This window comes from Solea senegalensis, linkage group LG7 (assembly GCF_019176455.1).
Source record: "Solea senegalensis isolate Sse05_10M linkage group LG7, IFAPA_SoseM_1, whole genome shotgun sequence".
NCBI classification, from domain to species: Eukaryota; Metazoa; Chordata; class Actinopteri; order Pleuronectiformes; family Soleidae; genus Solea; species Solea senegalensis.
Genome location: NC_058027.1, coordinates 14,973,021 through 14,985,782, shown reverse-complemented (window position 1 = coordinate 14,985,782; position 12,762 = coordinate 14,973,021).

The window sequence follows — 12,762 nt, the reverse complement described above, 5'->3', positions numbered from 1 at the left end:
TGTTTTACATTTAATGAAGTATCTTTTGGAAAAATAAGTGTACGTGTGCATAACAACTTACAGATCAAGGCACAAACATTTAGTCACACGTATGTGGAACTGAAAAATATATGATCAGATTATATTTGTCCCACGGGCCGTATGTTTGACACCCCTGGATTAGAGTGACCACAACATACCTCCCCCACTGCACCGTTCTATTAACTACAATGTTAAGTAGTTGATTTATAACTCCTGTATGTTTCATCAACACATTTTTGTGATGTTGATCTTTTTTCATTACCTTAGAAGTGCCAATTTGATGGGGTTTTTTTTTATTATCTTCTGATTTCCCATTATTTATTGGATTGAAGTGGAGGTGAATCATAAAAGAACTCCCTTCCTGAAAGGAATAAAGCCACAAAGAAAAAAAACAAACAAACATGAAAATAGATGTGGAATATATAAGAAGATATAAAATATATAGATATATTCTTTTGTTATATCTAATCTTGTATTTATCAAATTGTTTATATAAAAAAAAAACGTGAATGTAAAGTATTTTAAACGTAACTGTCCACCGTCATGACATTGTGTTTGATGTATAGCTAAGATGGACTATTAAGAAAAAAAAAATATTCTATGGTCTAATCCTGGGTGACTTTGTCACATACAATTGTGAACTAATATGCCCTGGCTTCCCTGGACTGTGTTTACAAAATACTGTGTACAATACCAATGTCCTGTTGAACGTGAGTGACAACTATCTATGAAGAAGTCTAAAGTATAAAAGAATATGATAATAAAGAATTTCTTCTACACACAAACAAAATGGCAATTTCCTTTTTCTTTGATTGAGTGTCATTGTTTGCTATTAAACACACCATACAAATAATAATACTTCTAAAGCAGGTGCGAAAAACAGGGAGAAGTTAGTTCAATAAGTAACAATATTTACATGGGCAACAGTAATCTGACATGAAACAGATGAAGAGGAGAGATAGGCCCCTGCAGTTGGCTGTTGGCCAGTCGCTGACAGACCTTGTTGGGCCACTGTGTTCACAACCACTGGCTCTTATTGGTGTGAACAAGAATCCTGCTGAGGCCTTCACAACCATTTCAGCATGTTGAATCAGCTACACTGCAGGCAAGGAGCTTAAATAGATCAACTTTCTTCCACGACGTTCCTCATTTCATTTGGACATTTTGGCACAAAGCTGAGGTAGCTGTGCTGTGCTGTCAGTCGGTCTGTCTGCTTGATGACACACCAAGATAAACAAACACTATGTGCTGTCCAACAGTGACACATACAGACTACCCCACTGTGTAATGCTGGTAAAGAAAGTAGTTTAACTCTGATTCTCGTGGTGAACTTACGTGCTGGTTCGAGAGTTAAAGAGTTTGGGTGTGTATCTGTGTCTATGAAGCCCTAAAGGTCCATAACAATCAGTTCAGCCACTGCCGAGAGTGCAGGGTTTTATTGTTTTCCTGAGCTCTACAAAGCGGCAAGGCACTTCCGTTGACTAATTACGTCACTGGCGAATTTCACCACTCCGTACTTTCAACCGTAGAAGAAGAAGAAGAACTACTCTCGCTATAGCTGCTGAGCGTATCGGTTGAAAACATGTCGAAGAAGGTTCAGCGAGTGTTTGCTTGGTTATGGGTTGCGCTAAACAATACCAGACGCTCCACAAGCTCCCCGCTAATGAGCAAAGAAAAGCTCAGTGGATATCTTTTATATTTGATGGAAATATCCCTGCTACATTTCCCAAATACCTCCATGTATGCGGCAACCAGAAACTTTACAGAAACTTTGGGCAATATAAAGCAGGACACAGCACCAAACCACCTAACGGAAGGAGCAGTTCCAATACGTATTACAATATTTGTCTTTGTGTGCTTGTTGTGTCGTGTAGCATTAGCGATAGTCGGCTAAAGGCTAAGCTACACGCGTTCGCTTGTGTTTCATTTGCATGTAAGTGTGTTTATCATCCCAGTAACCACAACGTTATCTAATTAATTGCTAGCGGTGCTGCGGGTCTGAGAGCTGACGTGCCAAATACGTCACTTCCAGGTAACTGGCCAATCACAAGACAGTCCGTGTTCTGTGGGTCTGGTTTTGATCTGAAACAGCACGGCTGACGAGAGCGTCAGTGATGAGACATTTACATCGGCTCGTTTGCAGCGACTAGGACGTTTTTGACCATAAAACGACTTCACATTTGTAAGTATGCTTTTACCCTTGACACATGACAAGTGAGGCAGCGTCGTGATCGACTGCTCTTTACCATCTCCCTACTGTCAAGCAGGTTTGTAACCGGCTAAAAAGGTCATGTGAACAGCGTGAATGAGCTCATAATCACATTGAGCAGTTACTGGATTTAGACATTCTGATTTTAGTCAGCAATACAATTAATGAGATATTCGATCAGCAACTCATACAAACATCAAAGATTAATTAATAAAATTAATAAAAAACATTTTTTTAAAGCATTTTCTTAGAAAAAATACAGCACATTGTCAAATGAATTTAATCTCTAACCTTTAATTGTAAAGACGCAAGTCATCCTAGTCACTGGTTCCTAGCACATGTAACCAGTAAGGTGATCCCAGGGTACAGTACAAGTGTTGTCAAAAGGTCACTAAAGCAAAGCAAGACCATACAGTTAAGGGGGGACAAAAAAATCTTAAAAACCTCTAGACGTCAGTCATGAACATGCCTCAGCTTAGCTCTGTGCCAGGTTCTGTAGGCTATTTCTCCTGAGCCTGGAATATAATGCACACAGTATATCAACAACCCCGTTGCAACACTGAAAGGGAATTTACTGCTGTTGCTCGGTCAATTTGTGAAAGTAATGTTCTCATTTTTCAAATACTAAACTGAAAGAAAGAGAGATTTAGTGGCTGTAGTTTTCCAAATCTGAGTCACACAGTTTGTAACTGAGGCCTTAGAAGAATCTCCAGCTTGCCTGAATTAAGCTGTAAAGAAAAAATAAATAAAAAATAAATACCAATATGCATTGACAGTCTGACAAGCAGGCCAGGACAGGAACTGAACAATGTGGGTCTTGAGTTTTGAATGGGAGCTAGGTTTATTTATCATGGACATGGCAAAAGATTAAATGCTGCCAAATTAGGTGACTCAAGGGAGGCATATGAACAGGAAAGGATAATGGGCTCTAAAACTAAACCTTGTGGGAACCTGCAGTCAAGAAGTGATGATTCACTGCAAGCTTTATCTGAGACAGTAGACAACGTCAAATCATATTAACGGGACTTAAACCGATTAAGAGCTTCACCATTCCATTCAGGTTGATGCTTCTTTCAAATCAGTCACAATACTCCCATTGTCTGCTACGGCAAACACCGTGCAGAGCGTGTACAGTGTACAGTGTTTTCATAAAAATGAATGAGACTCGATAACATAACATAGCAGTAACACCAATATCACAAGTTATTTAGAAATGTTACTTGGACTCAAAATAGAGGGAAAGGGATGAATACATTCATAAACAATAGTTGAAACTAATCCAACTTTAATCTTAACCTAATTCCAACCCAGAAAAAGTTGAGAGGACAAGTCAAAATGTCTTCACTTTTCCAAAATGTCCCTGCTTTAAAAACGGAATAAATCCCGTGCATTTACTTTTGGCTTCAGCACTATCTTCACTGGATTTAAAATGTTCTATGATACTTGGATCCTTTTGTTATGGGGGTGTGGGAAGCTGACAGGTGCAAGACTTACTGTGTCTTTTGACTACGGTAAATATGAAGGGAGGATAAATGATTAACGCAGACTGGATCAGAGGCTGGTGCAGAAAAGCACTTTTCTTAGATCCCAGTCATGACGAGAATTCTGAGCAGCATGTTACAGTAAGTTTAAACTTCTGACTTGCCATCAAGAACTGGTCGCGACCCTCATGTGGAGGATAAAGCGGTAGAAGATGACGTAAGTTCATCACGTAAGTTCTGCTCAATAAACTAACAATGATGATATGGAATTGTTATTTTACCAGTATGAAGGTATTTCAGAGGTCTTGAGTAGTCATTCTGGCTGGTCACACTGTAAATATCAGTGTCATAATGCATTTTCACAAAGCTAAAATATCATCAGGAGAAACCTTTTAATCTTTAAAAGCTGGTTGTCATATGATGTTAGCTGCTCTTACCTTCAGCTCAAGATCACAAGCACACAAGGCCATAGGGCAGACTTGGCTACACACACACACACACACACACACACACACACACAAATTCACACAGCTCTGTCCTTTTAAGGACTCGCCTTGACTTCCATTCATTTGGACAACATAATCAAAGTGTTTTCCCTAATCTTACCTGTAACAGTTAAAGCCTAATCTAAACCTTAACCTTATCCTAACCACAATTCACATCTGAGCCCTAAACTTAATCAGTCCTTCAGAAATTAGATTCTGCCTCATTGGGACCAGATTTTGGTCTCCATGAGGACTAGGTCAGTGTTTATGCCAATAATGGTCCTAAAGAGGTAGAAAATACAAGACCACACACACAGGTTTGCGCAGTATTCGTAGTGAGGACATTCATAGACACAATGCTGTACATAATGATGTGCAATCAAATTGGCAATTGAATGTTCCAATTGCTATGAACTTCAGGTTTTTTTCTGATAGGCTTTGAAAGTGTCATCTAATCCCTGGCCTGCTTCTCAATGCCTCCAGTTCTACCTTAATGAAGCATAAAGGTCAAAACCACAAACTTTCATCAAATTTGTTTAGCCAATAAAAGTCAAGCCTGACCACCATAGACTCTTTCTTAATTGGCAGCTCAGGGGAACACTAATGCGATTGAGGCAAAGTAGAGCCATTTGTAATGGGCATCCCTAGACTGAGGACTTGTTCTTTATTCATAATCCAATTGCCAGGTAATAATCCATGTGACTGAGCACCAAAATCTTTTTGTGATTGGTCGGAACGCTGGAGAAAACCTTGTGGCATCCATGTAGCATTTGGCACACAAGATTATATGTAAAGTTTTGCTTATTGTACTCACTTTTACTTTTTAACTTTTCACATATGATGAGTAAGTTCAGAGGCAACCAAGGTCAGCTTTGTGTCCAGACTTTGTATTACTAGAATAGGGGTAGTATCTTTGAAAAATTGTGCTTCCCAACCTCAGTTTGGAGAGTCGAGAAATATTTTCATTCTCTTTTTTGTTATGTGACCACCAGTGACACTTGGTCCGAGGCTTGAAACTGAAACGCTAATTCCGCACTTTTTAGACCCACTCGTAGGGGGGGGCGGGACATCATTCCCAGAATGGACAGTGTCCGCCATCTTTGCTAACACTTAAGCTAACAGGACCAAGTGTCGCTGGTGGGCATGTAACAAAGAAAAGAATAGATATTTATTAAATATTAAAAGATATTTCTCAACTCAGGGGAAACTGAGGTGAAGTATTCCTTTAAGTTAACGGCTCTTGTGAGGTTAAAATACAAAACTGGATGGGTTTAACAGGGAACCGCAGACATCAGTGCCTCTCTTTGTTTTTCCTGAAAATACACAGGAAGCACTGTGAGCAATGAACTGTGCTTCAACTAACCCTAAACCCATTTTTTAAGGTTTGAGGTTAAATGCAAACATTTGCTGCTACTTAAATGTGACTGTTTTTCTCTGTTTTCAGTTTCGTAACGCCTAATTTAATATTAAATTATTATCTTTTGGATTTTGCTGCCACACTCATTTTACAGTGAGGCTATTGATTGTTTTCTTTGCGTGTAACCACATGGCTAATGTTGACTTTCAGCGACCACGGATCTGCTGTGAGCATGACATGATGACCAGCAGTCCTCACGGGCCATGGCAAACAGGACCAAGTCCAAAGTCTTTATTAGAATGAGAGAGAGCTGTGAGGACGCCAAAACCCCCTCATCCACATCTGTACTTATTTTTCTAAGGATTTCCAAGAAATGCTTCTTGACCCACTGCAAGCAAAATGGGTATTTGACTTTTTTGACTGTTGTTTCATCACAGGCCCAAAAGAAAAGCTGCATTATTCAACATAAAGTGACACTTTGGAATCTTTTTACTTTGCTCCTCTCTGGCAGCTCTGCAACAGCAACAAGACAATGTTTCACAGATTTCCCCATAACTTTCAGCTCCCTCTCCACTGCCTTGTCTTATACTTCACCGAAGAAAAAATAAATAAAAATGTCCTTGTGGAAAATGTGGTGATCTGAATCTACATTTTTTTTCCCCAGTAACAGTTTCCATGATGCTCATCAACAACAATGCATAACTACTGCAAATGTGTTTCATTCTCTGACCCTATAAGAGGCATTAAACCAGAGAGGACCACCATGAAGGGCATATTGTCTAATATAATATTAATTACTTTAAAATAAATGTCATTTATTTTTGTATTTTTAAATTAAATTTGCTTCTTTACCACCAGTCAAGTTAAAAGCATTCAATATAATTTTATGAGGTTTTATGATTATTCTGTCAAAAAAAAATCACCTTGTGTCACATTGTGTTATATTCATCAACAACACACACACACACACACACACACAGTGCTGCCTGCATATTTGCATTGCAGACCACAAAATCAGATATAAATCCTCCTGGGAGGATTAATGGGAAGTTCACATTTAAAAATAGACACAGGGTGATTCAACTTACAATTTTCTGTGAAAAATCAGCTGGGAGATTCCTTAAACTGAGGCACACTTTCAAATTCTGATCTGCCAGAACAGATTAATTTATTACTACAGGTTTCTATGCTTATTTAAAGAGCCAGTGTGTAACATTTAGAGTTTATCAGTGCACACTAAACGTTACTATGTTTGTATAAGTGTATAATTGTTTTAATAATAAGTTTGGTTCAAGAAGCCTTAGAACAAGGCCTTCATATGTACATTATAAGAATCTTGCTTAAATGAGCCTGCCATTTTATAAAATAATCTGGGGTTGATGGCTTGCCTTTTGTTTACCCTTTTTTCTTGTGCATGTGTGTTCTCTGTCATTACTGTGTCAACAACAATCTGTCATGTCAATACTGTATGGATTTCATATGTTGACATCAAATGATAATTTACTGGTCATGGTGAGTAACTTTTATAACTAAAGCTATGTTAATGTGTCAGCTTACAGTAAGTCGGATCCTGACAGTAAGCAGAAGATCGTCAAGCTCTTTGACCATTCTTCATTCATATAGCACACTCTGAACTAAATCCTTGCTGTTAACAGTGATGATGGTTGGATTTGCTCAACCATTAAAAGTGACATCAGAACAGGAACCCATCAGTCAGACTAAATTATCCTGACCCTATATACCACAGTTATCCACAATTATCTCCGAAATAACAACAGCCAGAACATCTCTGTAGTTAGCACTATACATTCCTGTGTAGTGCTTTGCCTTGACATAAAATAAAAAAATGAACAAACAGACAGGAAGTGTGTACGTGTGTACAATAATTAGCTCTGTATTTAGACCCAAAGTATTTAGTTGGTTTTATAAGTTCTCATAGATCAGTGGTAAATAATGTCAGCACTGAACCCATTAAACCACAGGATAAGTCATGAGATGAGTGGTCCTTAGTAGCAGCTGGTGGTTAGAAATACAGTATATAAGCCAGAGTTGTGTTAAACTTCACTCTTGTTTTATTATTTCCCCGTTACAGATCAATTTACTTCTTGTCATTGTTCCGTTCCCAACCAGCTTGATTACTCCCACTCACCTGTGTTCAATTAGTCACACTGTAGTATTCAGTCTGTGTTCATCAGTGAGTCTCTGCCAGTTTGTCATTTGACATTACAGCATTTTTCTTTTCCCCAGTGTGTGACACTTGTTCGCTGGCTCTGCCTTTAGCTTGGTCATTTTTGTACCTTTGCATATCCTGACCGCCTGCTTTTTGTCCTGCTATTGATTCCACTTTTTGTTCCAGTTGGGCTAGATTCATGTACATGCAACATGTAGTGAAATATTCAGTGGGCTCTTGCGCCTATTGTTCATATGCCAATCTGTGTAAGACAAAGAAAATAATACACATTGAATGGTTAAAATGAAGAAGGTATTTTTCCTTGTTGTCGTGACCAAGAAAGCTGGTTGTGTTTAGTTGTTGTCTTGTGGTTTCCTGTTTTATTTTGAAATGTCACTCTCCTCTCGTTTCAGGTAACTTGCCACTTCCCCTTGTGTTGTTCGCAGTCTGATTGTCTTCCAGCCCTGATTGTTTCCACCTGTTCCCCATTACCGTGAGTATGGCATCTCCCTTTGTCTTGCGAACCAGAGAACCAGCGTAACCCCCGTGCCATTGTCTTGTCAATATTTATTAGCGTTTGCTCCATGCCCCTGTCTCGTCAGGTTTTGTACGTTTGTTTGGTACTTTGTCAAGTCCCTTTTCCCTCGAAAGAGTGAGTGAGTTTGTTTGTTAGCTTTAGCACTTGTTTTTGTCAGTAGTTGTTCCCTCTTATGAGTGGCTTTTCGTTGCACTTTCAAAATAAAAGATTGTTTATTTTAGTCTCCAGAGTCGTTCAATTGGGTCCAAGTCCTTGTTCAGTTGTGACACTTGTATTGAAAATGTGTGTCAGCAATATTCACAGTTTGTAGACTGTTGTGCATATCATGGTGTCACGTGCCTTATGGCAAAAGTGATGTGTTTAAAAAAATAAATATATATATATATGGCTGTGTGTGTAGCCCAAGTATAGAGACAAGTGATACTTCACTTATCATGGATCTTATACAGTATTAATAATAATAAACAGCTAGATGAACTTGTGTGTACTGATGTTTTTAAGTTGTTTGCTTGTTTTTTTCTTTTTTGGAAGAAAACAAAATGTTGACTAGACCTCTTGAAGGTTAATGGTAGACCAAGCCACGCCTAACTGAGCAGTAAAACTGTTATGTAACACGTCAGTAAGCTGAACTCCCTGAATCACAAGCAGGCATTATAGAGTGATCCTATGTGGAAAGGGGGGTGCGGCGCAAAAAAAATAAATAAATAAGTGTAAGCAGCTGCAGAAGGAATCCCAAAGGACTGCATGCTTGCGACTTGCTCTTTCACTTGATCCTCACTAGGAGTGTTAGAGTAGTGAGAAGCTCTACAGAAAGGAATTCCCACTGAATTGGAGTTCAGAGGTTTCTCAATAAAAAAACAAAAACAATTGTAGGTCCTCAGTAACCGATGTTTTCCCTGATGTATGCAGCTCACCTTTCATATTCTGAAAGAAATTTCTGGATCTATCAATCCAGCGATGGAGAACAATGAGTCATATAAGTCTTGATATGGCAACAATTGAACTGATATGCATTTAAAATTCAATCCATGCACAGTGCAGTATTGAGGACAATAGGCATGGACATATAAAGACCAACTTCAACTTCATGCCACCTGTTCCTTTATCGCGTGATAATCAGTGTACTGTAAATCCTTGCAGCTTGTCGTTGAGTTCACCTCTTTATTTATAACGTATATATTTTGGGGCTTTTTGCCTTGATTAGAGAGGACATAGCATGACAGAAGAAGTGACATGTACCAAACCAACATGGATTTAAACGCACACAGATCACTGCTGGGGCCCTCGACCCATTGGGCACCAGCTCTGATCTATCCAGCACTTCTCTTGCGGGCTAATCAAGACAATATGAAAGAAAGAAATTTGAATGCTGCCAATAACTGTCTCAGTTTTCTGCCTCCCTCTCTTTTCTTCTCCTTCTTACCTCCACCCTGTCTCTGTATCTCTTCCACCCTCTCATTTCTAATCCTGTTTGAGCTGGTTCTTCGTCTGCAGTCTGTCACAGAAGGAGAATGGTCCTGATGTTATCATGTCCAACAGCAGTAGAGACGAGAAGATTGTCTCTGTGCACACACACAAGTGTGCGTGTGTGTTTGTGCATTTGTTGGGGGGGGTAGAAAGCAAAGCCTCATTCTAAATTGATGTGTTATACACAAAAAGGAGCTTTAAGGCAGCGGTTGTGTGTGTGGAATAATGTTTCATCCTCTGTCAACTCTTGATCTTGTCAATCTGATCAAGTGTCAAGTGTATCTGATATAACGAAAACAAAATCCTTTCCTGTAGTAACGTTTGCGATTATTATATGAATCAATTGCAGCTCAAAGCCTTGGATGTAATGTAGATGTGTCATAGTTGGACTATGCTCAGTAGCATGTATGAAGGATTGTTAATGGAATATTCTATTCCCCTAAGAACTTTACATCTTCACATGTTCATTTTGTCTTATGTCATTTACCAGGAGCCTAATCCTCAACCACTGACATAAACTTGGAATACCAAACGACGCTGGAAAGCTGTAGTAGGATGTGTCCTTCGACAGGGTCCACTTTGGCGCCACTCCACCCTAAGATGCCAATTTCTTTCTAAAACATGTTGGTAAGTTTAAACATGTGCTTACTTACTTTGGATTCGTGTACAGCTCTGGCAGTTCATCGGTCTGACGGTGGTAATGTAGTAAGCATCCAGACTGAGTTTTGACTTTACTGCATATCTCTCTGAAACATGCGTCTACTGCAAGACACTGAAGATGTGTACATGATGGCCTGCTGTGATTCAAACCATTTGTTTTTCATCGCTTACTTTATGTTCTTTGTGTGGTGGGACTGAATATCATGGGAGAACATCCAGCACTTTGATTTTAATGATTTTAATCATTATTTATCATTATTTTATCATTATTTTGAGTTACATAGGAGGGGACACTATGAGAACTGAAAAGTGTGAACCCGGGTTCGCGGCCCGGTTGGAACAACGGCCCTTTCTGCATGGAGTTTGCATGTTCTCCCCATGTGTGCGTGGGTTTTCCTTGGGTTCTCCGGCTCTCTCCCACAGTCCAAAAACATGCAATATGGGGAAAATGACTGTATGTATGAGTGTGAGGGTGGATGGTTGTTTGTCACTATGTGGTCCTGTGATGGACTTGGATCTGTCCAGGTTGTACCTAGAGTTGTTCCGATTCCGATACCGGTATCGGAAATGCCTCCGATACTGCCGAAAATGTGGGCATCGGTATCGGTGAGTACTGGAGTCCACGCACCGATCCGATACCACGTAATTTATTAGAGCTCCGTTAGCTCTGACACGGTTCTTCTTTGCCGCTCTTGAAACAGTTGCGCTTTGCTGTTTTAGAGGTGTGAAGAAGAACTGATCACCCGACACCTGTAGACAAGGAGCTAACGTTAGCTCATCATGTCGTCGGTTTGGCAGTATTTACCAGTTAGCTCCGTTAGCGTTGTTAGCTGCGCTAGCTCCGTTAGCACGCCTACAGTCAAACTGGAGTGGCCCGTTTATTAAACGGCGCTACAACTACAGTAACCAGCGTACCTGTGTCCTGCGTATGTATGCCTCTGTTTTTAAAGTTTAGCGTTACTTCAGAGACTAATTTTAACAATCTGGAGTCATGTAAAAATTATGTCACACGCGCCCTTTCCCGGTCAGTCGTCATGGAAACATGAAGCTCTGCCAGTGCTGCGTTGTTTGGATCAGAGTCAAAACAAACGTACAAGCTGAAAAACGAAATAACATATCACTGATAAAAATAAATGGTGTCCATTTGCTGTATTCATTCATGTTTTACAGAGGGTTTAGCCTGAGCCAAACCTTACCACCCATAATAATCATACCACAGTCCTGCAGGCTTAGTATGATATATATATTTTTATAACACACTGGTATCGGTATCGGTACTCTGTATTGGCCGATACCCACAGCACAAGTATCGGAATCGGTATCAGGAGGGAAAAAATGGTATCGGAACATCTCTAGTTGTACCCTGCCTTTTGCCCTATCCGTGAACCTCATGTGGAGGATAAAGCGGTAGAAGATCAATGTTTTGTTTTGTTTTGTTTATATTTTACATTTAATCTAACAGATTAATCTGCCATTGAGATGTATTCCACCAGTCAGTGTGTAGTAAATCAGGGTTTCACCTGTTATCATTCACATGTTTAATGCCACCAAAAGTAAGACCAATCCTTCAAAATAAAATGTGACTGGACTTGACCATGTGTTGCTCAGTTGTGGATTGCAACTCTTATACTTGGATATGAAGACCAGATAAGTGATGGAATCACTGTAAAGGTGTTTTAAAGTGAATGATTTAAGCACAACAAGATGGCCAACCTGCTTGAATCCGAGCTTCCTCACACAGTCCAAAGACATACAGATTGAGGGTGAATTTAATTAGAGACTCTAAATTAATCTTAGGTGTGAATGTGAGTGTGAATTGTTGTCTTTGTATTTGGCCCCGTGACAGTCTGTTGACCTGTCCACTGGGTATCCTGCCTTTCACCCTGTGTCAGCTGGAATTGGCTCCAGCTCCTCCCATGACCTTGAACAGGATAAGCAGTAGAAGATGAATTAATGAATCGTTTATGTTAGCATAGGTCCATTTAATGACATTTGAAAAGTAGAAATGCATTTATCAAACATAGCTCCTCTAATATATCCAAACCAGAACAGTGGTTCTGGTTTGGATATATATGAATTTTACCTACAGGCCAAATAATCCTGTTGAGCTATTATAAGTAAGAGGAATAAATATGAAGTCTGATAATCTGCACCAGACTGTGAACATGTACTGTGTAAATTTCATCAACAGTTACATTAATTTTGCACCAATATCCATAATATCCACAGAAAAAACTATCTTATAGACCACCATCAATTTATATGTTCCAAGGTAGATGGATAAACTGCTGTAATCAAACAACACCCAACTTATCCAAACACGTCAGGGATGAAATATTTCATGAATTTAGCTTGAGAGTTTATTTTATGTCCT